Source organism: Ictidomys tridecemlineatus, chromosome 5 (genome assembly GCF_052094955.1).
Source record: "Ictidomys tridecemlineatus isolate mIctTri1 chromosome 5, mIctTri1.hap1, whole genome shotgun sequence".
Taxonomy (NCBI): Eukaryota; Metazoa; Chordata; class Mammalia; order Rodentia; family Sciuridae; genus Ictidomys; species Ictidomys tridecemlineatus.
In genome coordinates, this window is record NC_135481.1 from 125,464,309 (window position 1) to 125,478,654 (window position 14,346).

Consider the following 14,346-nt stretch of genomic DNA (forward strand, 5'->3'; position numbering starts at 1 on the left):
AGCTGGGACAGGCAGGATTGAGCCAGGGGACCCGGCGCCCTCGGGGTCCGGGCTGACAGGTCGCAGCTGCCACAGGTCATCCATCTGGGTGGCAGGCTCACGGGTCCTTCACAGCCAGGGCCAGCCAGTGGGCACTCGCTGCAGGAGCTCCGGGGATCTGCAGGAGAGGCCACGCCCTGTCCTCGGCCACCCAGCTCACCTGCCCGCCTGGGGACTGGGGCCCTCAGAGGACCAGGGGAGCAGGCCCCACTCCATTTCTCACCACAATCTCTGCTGGAACTTTTTATTATCTGTGTTCTTGATGGTCGCCTTCTGATTTGACTGAGATGAATTCTCAATGCAGTTTCAATTTGCATTTTCCTGATTTCTAAGACTATTGAGGATGTTTTCCTATATTTGTTGGCTATTTAGATTTCCTCTTTTGAGGAATGTCCCTTTAGGTCTTTCCCATTTACTCATTGGGTTATTGGGTCTGGTCATTAAGTGTTTGGGGATCTGTATATACACGGCATGTCAGTGAACTACCTTCAGAGCAGGTGGCCACATCTCCCATTCCCAAGGTCGCTCCCCACACTCTTGCTGTTCCTTTGCTGTGCTGAAGCTTTTCATGTGATACTGCCCAACTCACCGATTCTTAGTTTACTTCTTGCACTTTAGTAACCTGATTGAGGATGTGGGTGCCTGTGTCAGTACAGAAGAGGGTTGGTGCAATATTGGATTCCTAACACTTGCAGAGTGTCTAGGCTAATTTTTCAATTTCTGATCAACATTGAGGTGACTTTTTCTAAGGTGAAGGACAGTGACCTATTATATTACTTTACATGTTTATGTTGATTTTTTTTCACTTAATCTGATGAAAAGGCTGACATTTCTTCAACATGATCTTGGAAGCTTTTTCCAGTGCCAGATGACTGCACTTAGGTTGGATTGTCCTGTACCTTCCACTCTATCCCATGGGTGTTCTGCTTTGGTGCCAGTGCCATACTGGTTTTGTTACTGCAGCTCTGTCACGTAATTGAGGTCAAATGTTGTCATCTCCAGGTTTGCTCTCTCTGCTTAGGATTGCTTTGGCTATTGTGTGCTTGAAATTTCTCCATACAAATATAAAGACTTTATATTATTTTAAGAAGGTTTTTGGTATTTGTTGCAGATCTCATTGACTCTGGTGACATTTGTGTTGGTTTGGCCATTTGATCATATTCATTCTGACTGTACAAGAGCATGGTGGGTCTTTCCTTATCTAAGGTCTTCAGTTTCTCCCTGTGATGTTCATTTTTTCCAATATATAAATATTTCACGTCCTTGGTTGATTTTTTTCCAAGTACTTTTAAGATTATTTAGAATGGCACCATTTTCCTGATTTCTTTCTCAGCAGGCTCACTCCAGTAGTATAGGAAAGTGGTTTATTTATGTGTGCATGAAGTATTCAGCTTCAGTGATAATGATGCTTATCAGATCTTGAGGCATTATTTGTCTAACATGAAAATTAATTGTTTTTATTTACTGCTAGGAACAATTTTACGAAAATGATTTGTATCTTTTCACATGGGGAATTGCTTTAAGAAGGTAAGAAAATAGTCAATGTATGAAAAACACATGTAAGTAGCTGCCTACAGAGCAGTTTCTTCCTATTGATCTCAGGCAGCAAGAGAGAAAAGCAAGAACATCTTCTGTAAAATAAACAGGAGTGAAGACCTGCAATGAAACTGTGACTAAAGCTAAACTGTTCAATTCACTGATTCTACAACTGTACAAAACCATCTGTGCAATCCTACTCCCTAAAGAATGAACACATAGCAAATTGGTTCTAAAAAAACCCCTACTGAGATAATTCCACAGAACTTCTGGCATTAGAGGGAATGGGAAGTCTTATATCCAAATGATGGAACCAAGACTTTCCAGTCTCAGGACTGAAATTAAGCATCAACATCCGTATGACTCCTCTAAAGGTGATCCTAGGGAAGAAGGAAGCTGCTCCTCTTCTAGGTCTTCCTTGTGTTCGAGTTCATCTAACTCAGTCTGGACCTGTCCTTGGGAGCCAGGTTCCCCGTCCATGATGAGGTCCTCTTTTCCTCTGCTCTGTCCTGGGTCTCTTGGGCTCCCCTCTCATGTTGTCAGTCTGTTTCTATTCCCACAACCCATGACGGCTCCTTCATGTCCTTGGTGTTGTTCATGTGATTCTCCTGCCTGTCCTGTGGCTGTCCCTCCAGGTCTTCTTCAGTGTCCGTGATGCTCACTTCTCCTTCACCTTGATGTTGGGTCCCATCTGCACCCTCACTGCTGCTGCTGAGACCACGACTCTCTCTCGAAGCTCATCAGGCTCCAAGGAGTCATGGGCCTGTCTGTGGCCAGACGTTCCTGGAGACAGACAGCAAGGCCTTGATTTTCCCTCTCTTTTGTTTCATGTTCAGCAATGTCTTCCCAGGAAGAAACTGGTCATAGGCAGCTGTTTACCTGATTTTCACACAGTACCCATTTTCCCTGAGTACTGACAGCTTCAGCTTCTGTGCTCAGCAACCCTCCACTCCTTGTCCCACACCTGGAAACTCAATATACTGCTTCTTTGCTGCCTTCTGGAACCTTCTCTGCCTGACATTTTTAGTGGCAGAGTAAGTCCAGGGTCCCAGACAAACTTTTCCTCTTTTTCCTTATCTATTTTTCTTGCTTGCTTTGGGATCAGTAGCAGCAACTGGTTCTTCACAGGAGGATGCAGTCACCATCAACCATGGACACAAGCATCTGACAGATATCAGCTGTCTTGTAAAAGGTCCTGTTGTCAATGGTGTTCAAGCTTTCCATAACACAGGGCACACCTACCAGTTTTGAGGCCAATGGAACCTGGTCCTCTCTGACAATCCCAGGACGGCCATGGGGTGTACCTCATGGTCAGTCTGTCCTTGGGGTTCACTGGTCAGACTGCACTGCTCCCTCACCGTAGAGCCGTATCTGCAGGTGCTGTAAGGTAAACTGGCTGTCTAGCTCATGGGGAGCGCCATCTTTGCTCTTACTCATCTTGACTTCTTCCTGACTCACTTCTCCTCTAATAAACCCTGTTGCACTAAAAACTTCCAGCTACTGCAACTGTAAAAAGACCAGTGTGTTACGACCTGAAATCTTTAATTACAAGAGTTGTAAGTAGAAGAGCAGCTAAGCAGAATACCCGGTAGGCGTCTATTTTGACTTAGAAGCCACAGGTCTTCTCTAGGTGGGGGACCCAGGTTGTTGGTGACACACCCACTTATCCAGTCTATTAGGTGCAATGCCGAGTTCGACCTCTAGGTGCCGCTGCCGGACAACGCAGACCCGTGAGCAAGGCAGCCAGCAGGGAGTGCAGGGGCTGTGAGGGGAGCTCCTGGGCACAGAAAGCGAGGCCCTGAACAATCGCGTCCACAAACCTCCTGGACACGGATATTCAACAGCGGGGCGCAGGGAGCTTTCTCCCCTCGGGTACTGACAATCCCCTGCTGATGACAGGGTCAGCTTCTCTGCCGGAGGGAAGCGAAAGAGGAAGCAGATGGAGCAAAGCTTCCAGGCTCTGAGCAGTGAAGCTGCAGGAGCCCAGTGTCTCCTCTGGATTCTCTGCTCCTCCCGCTGCTTGGCAGAGGGGTCGCCACAGAGTGTCACTGCACTGAGCTCAGACAGGCCCAGAGATTGCGCTGAAGCCTGTGCTCCCACCACCACACTGCACCCAGAAACCCCAAACGGAAAGGCCCAGAAGAGGATCCCGAAGGACACAGACTAGGGGACTCCAGACCCCAGGGCCATTAGAGTCAGAGTTGAGTCCTCTCCTTATCCCCATGGTCATAATCTCCCTCATAGTCAATCTTCATTAACCAATTTGCTGTTGCTATTTGAACAACTTCCAGGGAAGTGAACAGGACCTACCCGAATCCACACTCAAGTGGAGGCCGGACGTAGGGCACACATGGCCCCCTCCATGTCAATAGATCAGAAAGACAGAGGGTAACAGGTCCCCCAAGGAGAGCCAGCAGGGACCCCATCACTTGTCCATGTTGACAAGGGTCATCCTCCTTCCTGGTCACCCTCCTTCCTGGTCATCCTCCTCCTGGTCATCCTCCTTCCTAAGTCATCCTCCTCCTGGTCATCCTTCTCCTGGTCATTCTCCTTCCTGGTCATCCTCCCTCCTGGTCATCCTCCTTCCTTGTCATCCTCCTTCCTGGTCATCCTAAGCACGTGGAAGAGGCCCAGGCCCTCACCGTGACCTCTGGCCCATGAAGCAGGAGCAGGGCTGCTGGCCCACAGCTGTGGCTGTGTCCTCTGACTCTCTCCTGTGGTATTGATAACAGTGGTGCATTGTAGGAAACAGAGCCCTGGAGTTGGTTTCCCACAGTGATTCAGACCTGGATCAGGACCCCATTTCTGTGGGCAGCCCTTCCCCTTCCTGCCCTCTCCCTCCCTGCTCCCCTCCTGGGCTCTGTGGTCTTTCTTCTATGTGTCACACATGTCTGAGTTGGAGGTTCATGGATGTTCATGAAGGTGGAGTTCACTGTGCTCCTTCACATCAGCTCACAGCATAGATGGTGAGTTCCCTTCTGCTCTCCTCCCTTCACCCCTCTGCCCACCCACAGGCCCTTCCTGGCCCCACTGACCTCCTTCTCTGTCCACATCACCCTCCTCCCCTCTCACTCTTCTCCAGCTTCCTCAATTGGGAGAGAAGATGGGCCCTGGGCTTCTGGTCTGGCCTCCTTCATCAGCTTGATGGTCCCAGTTCCACCTGTTTCCCAGCAAATGCTGTCACTCCATTGTCTTCCTGGCTGAAGACCCACTGTGCGCAGACTCCAAGCTTTCTTCATCTACACCAGCTCCTGTAGGGTGCAGCCCGTCAGAGCTTCTGCTGGAAAGTTGACCATTTCCTCTTCTTCATGAAGAGCCAGTGTTGCTTCTCTCCTGGAAAATCCTTCAAGACCTTGTTTTCCATGAGATCTTGGGCCCAGGAGATGCCAGCCCTGGCAGATGCCCACAGACCTTCCCTGGACAAGGGCTTAACCACCTGGGCACTGCTAGGATGGCTCAGGGGATTCCTAGACAACTGCCCAATCCCTGCATGAAAAGTTACTCCATCCCCATGTTGAACCTGTTCCCAGTGGACAATATCTGACCTGTTCCTACATCCCCATGTTGGCCCAAACCCCAGGGGACAACATCTGACAGTTTCCTCCATCCACATACTCTCTCATCCCAGTTGATTCTGTGTGACTTGTACCCCTCCCAATTCTCACTCTATCTCAAGTGGATAATATATAACATATTTCTGCCTCTGCAAGCTAAACCTGTCCACAGGGCTCCATATCAGAGCTGTCATACCATCTCACACTTCACTGTCCCCAGTGGATAATATCTGCCTGTTACTCTATTACCATGCTGCCCTGTCCCCAGTGGACAATATCTGACCACTCCCTCCATCCTCGTGCTGGTAAGTCCACAGTAGGTGACATCTGACCTGTTACCCCATGCTGGCCTGTCCCCAGTGGATGTTATCTGAACACTTACTCCTTCCCCATGCTGGTCCTGTCCCCTGTGGATACTATCTGGCCTCATAACCCATCTACATACTGGCCCTGTCCCCAGTGGATAATATCTGACCTGTCCCTCCATCCCTGTGCTGGTAAGTCCACAGTAGGTGACATCTGATCTGTTACCCCATGCTGGCCTGTACCCAGTGGATGTTATCTGAACACTTACTCCTTCCCCATGCTTCTCCTGTCCACAGTGGATACTATCTGGCCTCATAACCCATCTACACACTGGCCCTGTCCCCAGTGGATACTATCTGATGTATTACCTGATCTCCAAGCTTGTCTTTCTACAGTGGTAATCCCTGATCTGTTACAGCATCCCCATTTGGCCAGTGGATAACATCTGCATGCATAAAACTAACCCTACCTAATTCAGTTAGTGTGGCATTGGTTGTCCTTAATCATTCATATCCTCCTCCAGTGAAGCCGTCTGCCCTTGGCCATGTGATCCCTGGCTTTTGACTCAAGATGTGACCTGTGTGTCTGTCCCTGCTCTGCTCAGGCTGTCTGCTGCTCCTAGGCTCAGCTGGGCAGGGTACACAGTACTGGAAATGCATGCATCTGCTCCTGCATGTCCCCTGTGGTCACAGAAATACAGGCCTCATGACTACTTGTATTCCTAAGGCCTCAGAATCACCTGGTTGAGCAGGTATTATGTCTTTCCTTCTCTCCCCACTGTGTCACCCATAACATAAATAATTCTTTCCTAAATGGTGGCTGAAGAGTCCCATGGGCTCCTTGTTCTTTCCACCTGAGGAGTGCATTCACTGCACCTTGGTCAGGTGCTCCTGGAGCAGCTGGGCCTCACAGTCCTTGGGGCTGCATGGTGCTGGGGCCACTCTGGCAGCCTGGACAGCTGAAGGGCTGCTGGCAGAGCAGCAGAGGTGCAGTGTCCATGTGTTTCTAAGAGTTGCCTGGGGTGGCCCTCCAGCTGGCCCAGGTCAGCAGTGCAGCAGGCCCCATGAGTGGAGAGGTGGCTGTCAGATTAGAGGACAGCACAAAGCCAGCCCTTGTTAAGGTCTGTAGACAAGTCAAAATAACACCTGATATTTTGCCAGGGGAATGTAGAGTTCATAAACAAGTCTGGATGGTGCCTGGCAAAATGCCAGAGGGAGTGGTTTGAGAAATAACAAAAGCGAGCCATTAAGTGTGGAGATTCCTTATTGGTTGACTGATGTATCTAGTTTGTGCTAATTAGATAAGCTGTGCAAAATGTATAAATAGCTCTGTTGTTCTACAATAAACGGCTTCCATTCCTGCTGCATCAATGTACACAAGTTATTCGTCACCCCCCCTGGCTATTCTGCTGCAGCCGGACTGCGGCAAGCCCTGGGTGCTGACAGCATCTCTCCCTTGTCCCCAGCACCCAGGGCTGGCTTTGCACCTCCACAGGGACTCTGTGCAGTGGCTGTTCAGGGCCTGCTCAGCTGCCCTGGCACCTTGTTAGGGGTTACAGGTTCCTGCAATGCCACCTGGGGTCCAGGGAAAGGTGTGTGGCCCTTACAGCTGGCCCTCCTCTCAGCATGCCCTGCCACTCAGGGAGGGCCCAAGGCTCTTCCCTCCCTTGTACAAGTGTGGACTTATGGCCAGCTGTGTCCTGTGTCTGCAAGTGGATGGACAGTTCCTCCCTGACCAGCACACAGCTGGGTAGGGAGGCTGAAGGGAGCAGCCAGCCAGCTGCTTCCCAGGACTCTGGGTGGGGTCCCTGCATGGCTCTGTGCAGTGGAGCCTGGTGTGGGGCCCAGGCTGGCTCTGCTCTGTCCCCACACTGCTGGGGCCTGTTTCCTAGAAGTTCCCAAACTGTGCTGAGGGCTGGGGGCTCAGTGGCTCCAGCAGCACAGATGCCCCCTGTCAGGGGTGAAGGATGATTGACAGCTCCTTGTGTGGCAGGAGCAGAGGCAGCACCTGCACAAAGGGCTCCACCTGAGGGTGGCCTCCACAGAGGTCCTGCCTATCACCCACATGCTCTGTGTGGTGGGGGCAGGATGAGCCCTCCCTCCATCCACAGTGCACTGTCCTGCACCAGTGGCCACAGACTGACCCAGGCCTATGGGCAGGGTGAAGAGCAGGGGCCTCTGCAGCTTCCTCATCCACTAAGGGAGCCTCCCAGGGACCTGGCCGTGTAAACTAAAGTGCAAATTTCACATGTGCTAAGTGTGTGCATGCTTTTAACCCAAAACCAACAAACACATAGAAAGCATTCTTTGTAAACATCTTGAAAGTAACTTGATTACAGGTTTACGTTTGAAGCACAAGTCCACAGCTTTTCAGAAGAATAAATGTTTGATTGACTCAGTCTGACAGTGAATGTTCAAGTGTTTATCAAGAACCCATCCCTGAAATTATAATCTAACCCACAGGAGCTTGCGCCACTCAGAGGCAAGGGACAAGGTGGATACCCTGGTTCTCCCAGTTAGCACTGGGTGCTCAGGTCATGGCCTGTCTACAGCTCTGTGCTTCATAGCTCCCAGGGGTGCCCAGCCAGTGTGCCTGCTCCCCTCCTCTAGGGCTTGTCTCCTGGGTCCTTGCCACCAGCAAGGCTTCTCCTCAGTCCTGAGATTTAGGACTTGGAGACGTTCGCCTACAGTCTCAGATGTTCACATCACAGGGCAGTATAGCTGGGCAGTGTGTACAGCACTGACCACTGTCCATGGGAAACCATAACCTTGATTGGACCTTGGTGTTGGATCTTTCTTTCCACAGAGGAGTAGTTTTGTTGTGTAGTCACAGCAGCTGTGGCTCAGTGTGTCCAGGGGCAGTGGGGGCCTCTGTGGCTGCCCCTACAGAGGTCCAGTGCATGCATAGAGATGGTGTCCATGTGCTCCTCACAGTGACAGGGCCAGAGTCCAAGATCTGTGGGGCATGGCAGCAGGACACAGTCCTCAGAAAACACAGAAACCCCAAGGACAGGAAAGGAGCCCTGCAGGAGGGAGTCCCTGCAGAGGACTCCACAAGGTCATCTTCAAAGGAATGAGGCCCTAGGGACATTGCAGTGTCCCCAAGGAGGACTGCAGAATGCAGCCAAGGACATGGCCAACTCATACTGTACAGAGTCACTCAGGGGACCTCAGTGTGAGCCAGAGGCAAACCTCCCTCAGGAGGCACCTGTGGCCAGCAGGGGGCGCTCAGGAGCAAGGAGTTGCTGATTGACTAGTGGATTTCTTCCAGTTGTGGATTTAATTTTTCATACACATGACACACTTCCTGAGAAAGGCCTCCACAATTATGCCTCTGGGTCTTCAATAGATATTTATCAATTTAAAAAATAATGATGAACTGGGATGGATTGAAAAGGGTTGATGGTGTAACCTTGAATTCCTTGGTCCCCAAATGAATGTTCAGAGAGCAATATCTTCATGTCTCATGTCCCTAAATTCTAAATTCATAAAGGTCCCTGAACATACAATATACTTCCTCAAAGAGTAATTTGAAATCATTAATGGTACAATTATTGGCATTTACAGCTGGAGATTAATTGATGGCCCAGAATATATGGGCCACTTTGCAAAACCACACAGAGACCTACAGTTTCATATGCAAGCTTCGAGTCTCAGGCTCCAGCACCCCAGGAGCTGGCCCAGGAGATGTGGCTGCTGTCACTATTCTGCAGTGAGCTCCCAGGAGGAACACCTGCTGCTTTTCTCTCAGGCCTGGACTTCCCTGGAGGACACGGCCACATTCTCTGTCCATGGTCCCTACCTGTTCCTGGGTAATTCTTCTCCCATCCAACACATCAACATGGTCCTCCCTGTGAGGTCTTCCCATCCTCTGTGCCCTGCGTCTGTGTGGACACAGGAGGTGCATTCTGCATGCTCCACATGAGACCACAGGCTTGGCAGACCTGGTGCTGGTGCTGGACAGCAACAGCCTGGACACACCTCACCCCTCCCTGCACATGAGACTCTCACACAGTCGGTTATTTCCCTGGGATCTTTATGTCAATATGAAACGAGGAGATTAAATCCCTGGAAACTGACCAGGTGGAAGGATTACCAGGACCAGGAATTTGCTGTCATGGTTCACATATGAGGTGGCCCACAAGCTCATGTGTGAGACAAAGGAGAGAGGACTAGATTACCAGAGCTCAAACCCAAAGTGGATTAATCCACTAACATGGATTGACTTGCATCAACTGTAGGAAGGTGAATGTGGGTGGAATACTTGGGTCACTGAGGTGTGACTTTGGGGGACACTCTGTGTCCATGTTGGATGGAGCTCACATGCTTCCTGGTGGCCATGACCTGAGCTGGTTTCCTCCTCCATGCCCTTCTGCCATGGTGTTCTCCCTCCCTGGCCAGAGCTAAGGACTTGCCACCTTGCACTCCAACCTCCTAAGTCATGACCCAAGGGAAGCTTGTCCTCCTCTGTGTTCTCAGAATTTTGGTCAGGTGACAAAACAATGTCAAATATTGATTATACTTTTAGGTTTACTTATGGCCCAAACATACATCCAATAACTTTTTCTAACTTTCACCAACACATTTTGCTGAATGCTGAAAGAAAACTGAAGCCCTGGCACAGGTGAGGTGTTGAAGACCTCACACCTGGCACAGGTGAGGTGGAATGAATATCATTTGGCTCCGGGATCCCCAGGTCAGAAAGTGGGATCATCTGAAGAAGTCTCTCCTTTGGTCGGCCTGGAAGAACCGCTTTCTAAATTAAATGATTTGCTAGGACTTGGAAACTTCACCCAGGGGCTCACCTGGATTTGCAGGTGGTGAAAACATGGAGATCAGCAGGTCTTACCTGAGCCACCCCAGGGCCAGGAGGTGGGTGCTGCAGGCTCAGTGTTTGCAGGAAGTTCATGGTCAACACCACAGTGAACAAGGAGAGGAGCCCACATGTCTTATTAGTGTGCTGTGCTCACTCAATTAGGCAGGAGGTCAATTCCTGAACCTCATCAGGAGGTCAGCAACTACACCTGCCCTCTCAGTGACCCCACCTCACTAAAGTGTGGGCAAAAGGTGGTTTGTGGACTCCAAAGCCTTTTCCTTAACTACAGTCACATGATTGTTGAAGAACATTTTATGATCACCATGTTGCCCCTTATGGAATATATGGAAAATACGCTATCCAAGAGGAAGAATTTAATTTAACCAAAAGAATGGAATCCTGTCCCTCCTGGCAATGGACATGGCCCTGGAGCACATGGACCTACTGAAATGGGTCAGGCAGAGGGAGACCATCACCACACCATCACTCATGTGGGGAAGCAACTGCATCAGGTCCTAGAAAGAGAGAGGACAGTGGCCCTGGAGATGGGAAGGTGCAGGAGGGCAGGGGTGAGGGTGGGTGGTGAGGGCCATGTGCAGAGAGGGCCTTGTCCTGGGGCTCTGCAGCTCACAGGGCACCTGTGGCCCACAGCCAGGCTGTGCTTCACAGTGGCTGGGGCAGAGCAGCTGGTGGGCTCCCCACACCCAGGAGGGACAGGTGATGGACAGCTGGGCGTGCAAAGCCTGGGATCCATTATGGTGTCTGGCACCCATGTGTCAGGGTGCTGTTCTCTGCCTCATTAGAACTAGATTTCAGTTAATTATGAAAATAAAACTGGAATTACCAGCTTTGTGTCTGGGGAAGACAGATACTGACATTTTTTAGTAATGTTGATAATCAAACACCATCATATGAGAAAGACAACAACTTACAACACCTCATTGCTTATTTCTTCATAAAATCCAGCTTAAGCAATCAAATACAGAGATTCTGCAAGTTAGGAGCATCATGTTTAGGATAAGATATCCCAGTATCTACCAGGGCTCAGAAAAGAGCTGAGTTCAGCCCCCAGAGAAAGTCCTGAGGTTTCAGTGAGGTAAAGAAGCCAGAAACTAACACCCTGTGGATAATAAACCTTTGGGGAAATGCCCTCTGAGTGCAAAAAAAATATCATTTTGTTTCATAAATCAAAAATAATTGTATAATGCATGATTAATAGGTGCATGTAAGGCCATCAGGGACATACAATCATTAAAAATGAATGTATTTGTATTTTTCATAGAAAGCAATTGATAATAATCTGAGAAAGTGTTGCTATATATAGAAATTTCACATATTCCAAGTGCACAGGAAGCAATTATTTTCTCATAAAATTTTGTTTATGAATCTATGGATATGTCAAAAGCCATATGCTGAGAGCCATAGCCAAGTAGGAATGACGCATGGCAATTTCCTTGTCAGCCTACCCAATGTTGCTTAGAGGGAGGACTCTCCATTGTGGAAATGGGCTTGCCTTGGACACAGGTAATTTCCAGTGACATTGCATGAAAGGTGACCTTGCTCAGGGATTAGGGTGGATCTGGGTTTAGGGTGGATCTGGGTTTAGGGCCATCCTGGTTTAAGGTGGATCCTGCTGGGAATAGGGCATATCCTGCTGCATCAGGCGCCAGCTCCTTGAGTTCCCCTTGAGTTCTCATGGGATTCAGAGAGTATTTGGTATGAAGAGCCCAGTGGAGGGTGTGGATTTTCCCCAGAACGTGCGTGTAGAGTGCCGGTGTATTTTCCCCAGAACGTGCGTGTAGAGTGCCGTGCTGGTGAGAGTTCGGGAATAAAGAGTTGCTGTTTGAATCTACAAGGCTGTGAGTGGCTTGTGATTTTGTGCCCAGCCAGGCTGTGGCAGCCACATGCTTTTGTAAAATTATAATGCTTATATAAAATGTTAAAAAGTCTTAAAACTTGGAGTATTATTTATACAAACCAAAATGTCATCAGTTGTTATAAAACATAATACTCTAACTTTGCAAATTACTATTTTTATACAAAGTTAATAATGTATCTATCAATAAACACATATTTCTGAAAATACAGAAATTATTTATTTTTTTTGGAACGAAAAAGGAGTACTTAGGACAATCTAGGATATAACAATTTCTCATGATCATCATAACCCATACTGGAGCTGAACTCTCAGGACAGGGTGGGCACTGACATGAACAGAAACAGAATCCAGGGCATCGCTGCATGTGATTCTGCAATCCAGCCACAGTGGCTGGAATCCCAGACAGTCTCCTAGTTTCCTATACCCAGCAACCAGGTTTTCTGGAGATTCTCAGGCTTAGGGTAAGTTCCGAGCAAGATGGGGTCAGAGTGGTCCTGGGCACAGTGTGTCTTCAGGGTCCTGAAGCCAGTGGCAGAGCCAACCTGCAGCTCCCACAGTCCATGCAGAGCTGACAACTCTCCCTCCTGGCTCTTTGCCAAGGGATCCCCTTTCTCTCCAAGACCTTGCTCAGCTCACCACTGTCCACAAGCCATGCACAGCTGCAAAAGGAGTCGGCACCTCTACCCTTGGAGTTCTGGGTGTCATGTGTGGGTGTCCACAGAGCCTCATCAAGAGGGATAAACAGCTCACATACACCAAAGTGTTCTTTGTTTATTTGTTTTTTTTTAACCCAGCTTTTCCTCCTTCCATTCACTCTTTCCTCCCTCAGTTCCCCTGTACTTTTCTATATCAGTTTTTCTTATATTACTTTTACTTTTAAGCTATTCAGCTTCTGAATTGGATCCACAAGCAGAGCTAGATCACACATGTCTCACCACCTCCCCTGGAGAAATTGGTGTCATGATGGGCAAAAGGTGTGATTTATGCAGTCCAGGGGGAGAAACAAAAAATGTCCATGCACTTCTCTCTTTATCAATGGTTTATTTACTCAAATCACTCAATACAATTTTATTGTATAGGTTTTTAATCAAGAAAATGACAATCCTTAATGCTAGGCACTGCAATAGACATAATCAATTCACAGCAAACAATTCTAAATTAATTCTAAGCACTGCAAATACACTTAATTATGACAGACTATTGACAGACATTCCCTCTGTGTGCTAAGTTCAAGTATCAGATCAAAAGTCTCAAGCCTTAGGCTTTAAATCCAGCAGATGCACACTCACTCAGACTCTGGTGATCAGGTCAGAAACAAAGGCATGCTTCTCCTGGATTAGAGCTCATGGCTGGTTGAGAAGAGGGTCGTAGGGAGAAGTTGCAATTCTCACCAGGGTCAAGATGTGGCTGTAGAATTTGAGAGTGGTGAGAAAAATGAAGAGGATCAGCAAATGATGAAAAGTGTTGGGATGTCAATCCAGGTCCTCATCAGGCTCTCAGTGTGAGGGCATCATTGTTGGCCGGCTAGATGCCTGTTGGCTGGCTAGATGTCTGTTGGCTGGCTGAATATCTGTTCATTTGCTCTATTATTTATACCAAATCTTAGGGTTTTGACCCCTGCTTTCAATCCTTATCAGCTGTCACTGGATCCCTCAATGACATCATTTACCCTAGGGTTAAATCATCTGGTCTGTTGGTCTCCACCCCAATCTTTACACCTTTCTCTCTTATCTGATGCTTTTTCCTCTTATCACAAGGAAAGTCTGCCAGAGGCTTCACTCTGAGTTTATTAGGATGAGGAGAAGTGACTTATTTGTGTCTGAGGTCCTCCATTAGGTGAGCCTGGTGAGACTGCAGGTTTCAAACTTAGTTTTTAAAATGCAGTTGCTTAGAATCAGGCCTAAGGCCATCCTCCCAGTGGGATAGACTGATTTTCTCTTTCACATGGCTGAGAGATACCCAGGGTTGGGAGCGTGAGTCTGTGAAGGCATCTGATCAGCTCCTCCACCCAAGTGATATGTAGAGGGATATAGCTTGAATCCTTTTGTCCTTTGGGGAGTCCCTGTCCCTGTGTTGTGCTTTGGGGTAGAGTTGTTGGGTCATCACCTGATGTTCAATCCTCCTCTGACCATAGGTCCCAGACCATCACACTCTCATAGGTCAGTCTGTCCATTTCAGATGGAAGTGCCCATTGCTCTTATCCATGTGTAGACCTCC

At 48.6% G+C, this 14,346-nt stretch overlaps 1 pseudogene; it reads right to left on the minus strand.

Annotated features, from left to right (window-relative positions):
- Nucleotides 1-2,057: 2,057 nt before the first annotated feature.
- LOC144377665 (transcription initiation factor TFIID subunit 7-like) lies at nucleotides 2,058-3,012 on the minus strand (annotated as a pseudogene).
- Nucleotides 3,013-14,346: the final 11,334 nt, after the last annotated feature.